This window comes from Heterocephalus glaber, unplaced genomic scaffold (genome assembly GCF_053883595.1).
Source record: "Heterocephalus glaber isolate CG9 unplaced genomic scaffold, H.glaber_assembly_v1.0 deba00000331, whole genome shotgun sequence".
NCBI classification, from domain to species: Eukaryota; Metazoa; Chordata; class Mammalia; order Rodentia; family Bathyergidae; genus Heterocephalus; species Heterocephalus glaber.
This window is the reverse complement of record NW_028258142.1, coordinates 31,004,727-31,007,530: the sequence shown is the minus strand read 5'-3', so window position 1 is coordinate 31,007,530 and position 2,804 is coordinate 31,004,727. Positions and strand designations below refer to the sequence as shown.

General features: G+C 36.0%; 1 pseudogene; it reads left to right on the top strand.

Moving 5' to 3' along the window:
- The first annotated feature begins 218 nt into the window (after nucleotides 1-218).
- Nucleotides 219-1,488, top strand: LOC101701877 (lupus La protein pseudogene; annotated as a pseudogene).
- The last annotated feature ends 1,316 nt before the right edge of the window (nucleotides 1,489-2,804 follow it).

Sequence of the window (2,804 nt, the reverse complement as noted above, 5' to 3'; positions counted from 1 at the left end):
AGTTTTTGTCCTTGGCTCTGTTAATATAGTGTTTTACATTTATTGATTTGCATATGTTGAACCATCCCTGCACCCCTGGGATGAATCCCACTTGGTCAGGGTGTATGATCTTCTTAATGATCTTCTGCATTCTATTTGCCAGTGTCTTTACTGGGCCCACAAGGACTGCTGGGAGGGTGCCCATCTTCTTTGAGCACATTAGGCCAGTGGCGCTGAGGAGTGGGGAGGTCTTCCTTGTTGTTAGCGAACCTGTGGCACGCATGCGGGACCACGGCCTTAAAGATTAGCCACAATGGCTGAAAATGGTGATAATGAAAAACTAGCTGCTCTGGATGCCAAAACCTGTCATCAAATTCAGTATTATTTTGGAGACTTCAATTTGCCACGGGACAAGTTTTTAAAGGAACAGATCAAATTGGATGAAGACTGGGTACCCTTGGAAATAATGATAAAATTCAACAGGCTCCATCTCCTAACAACAGACTTTAACGTAATAGTTGAAGCATTGAGCAAATCTAAAGCAGAACTCATGGAAATCGGGAAGATAAAAGTAAAATCAGAAGATCTCCAAACACACCCCTCCCTGAAGTGACTGATGAGTATAAATTAATGTAAAAAACAGATCTGTTTATATTAAAGGCTTCCCAATGGATGCAACCCTCGATGAAATAGAAGAATGGCTAGAAGATAAAGGTCAAGTACTAAATATCCAGATGAGAAGAACATTACACAAAGCATTTAAGGGATCAATATTTGCTGTGTTTGGTAACATTGACTCTGCTAAGAAGTTTGTAGAAATTCTGGGCCACAAGTATAAAGACACAGACTTGATAATACTTTTTAAGGAAGATTATTTTGCAAAGAAAAATGAAGAAAGAAAGCAAAATAAAGTGGAAGCTAAATTAAGAGCTAAACAACAGCAAGAAGAAAAACAGAGGTTAGCAGAAGATGCTGAAATGAAGTCTGTAGAAAAGATTGCTTGCTGAAGTTCTCAGGTGACTTAGATTATCAGACCTGTAGAGAAGATTTGGACGTCATTTTCTCAAATTGTGGTGAAATAAAATGGATAGACTTTGTCAGAGGAGCAAAAGAGGGAATAATTCTATTTAAAGAAAACCCCAAGGAGGCACTGGATAAAGCCAAAGATCCAAACAATGGTACCCTACAATTAAGGAACAAAGAAGTGACATGGGAAGTACTGAAAGGAAAGGTGGAGAAAGAAGCTTTGAAAAAAATCATAGAAGATCAACAAGAATCCCTAAACAGATGGAAATCAAAAGGTCGCAGATTTGAAGAGAAAGGAAAAGGAAATAAAGCTGCCCAGCCTGGATCTGCTAAAGGAAAAGTACAATTTAAGGGCAAGAAAACAAAATTTGATAGTGATGAAGAACTTGTGCAGCTGGGCCAGTGAAAAGAGCAAGAGAAGAAACAGACAAAGAGGAACCTGAATCAAAACAACAGAAAACAGAAAATGCTGGAGACCAGTAGTTTAGTAGCCAATTTTTTTTATTCATCTTAGATTTTAAGCTGCTTTTTGTCCTTGGAGGCTTTTAAAAAGAAAACCAAATTAGGTCCACTTCAATGTCCACCTGTAAAAAAGGACAATTATTTTGTTGTTGTTGTAACTTGTCTTTTTGTTGTTGTTATCCACAGACATTTTTTAAATATACAGTTCGTTTGTGTTCACATGACTCAAATATCAAAAGGAAGATTCTTCCACTAAATTGTCTTTGTAATATGAGAACGTATTAATATAAAATAACAAAATATATACCTTATTTGCCAATATCTTATTAACGATTTTTGCATCTGTGCTCATTAATGAGATTGGTCTATAGTTCTATTTTTCAGTTGGGTCTTTCTCTGCTTTGGGGATCAAGGTGATTCTTGCTTCCAGGAATGACTTTGGGAGTATTGCTTCCCTTTCAATTTCACTGAGAGTTTAAACAGTAGTGGCAATAGTTCTTCTCTAAATGTCTTGTAGAATTCATCAGTGAAGACATCAGGGCCCAGGATTTACTTAGTTGGTAAGTTTTTAATTACATTTTCAATTTCATTGATTAATATTGGGTTGTTTAGAATTTTTAGGTCTTCTTCTTTCAACTTTGGTAATTCATACATATCTAGGAATCTGTCTGTTTCTTCTGTGTTTTTCATCTTATTGGCATATAGGTTCTCAAAGTAGGTATTGATGATCTTCTGGATTTCCTGCTGGGTCCATTGTAATTTCACCCTGGTCATTCCTAATTGCATGGATTTGGGCCTTTTCTTTCCTTTTTTTGATAAGGTTGGCTAAGGGTTTATCAATTTTGTTTATTCTTTTGAAGAACCAACTCTTTGCTTCATTGATTTTTTTTTTGTATCATTCTCTTAGTCTCCATTGCATTGATTTCTGCTCTGATCTTTATAATTTCCTCCCTTGTATGACCTTTGGATTTGTCCTGCTTTTGTTTTTCTAGAAGCTGGAGGTTCAGCATCAGGTTGTTTATTTGAGCTCGCTCTGTTTTCCTAATATGAGTATTCACTGCTATGAATTTCCCTGGTAAGACTGCTTTCATTGTGTCCCATAGGTTACAATATGTTGTATTGCAATTGTCATTTAATTGTAAAAACTATCTAAATTTCTTCTTTAATTTCCTCCGTGACCCATTGGTTATTCAGAAGTGTGTTGTTCAATTTCCATGTGTTTATTAAATTCTTGCAGTTTCTTAAGCTATTGATCTCCAATTTTATCACACTATGGTCTGATAATATACAGGGGATAACTTCAGTTCCTTTGCACTTATTTAAACATGTTCTGTGAG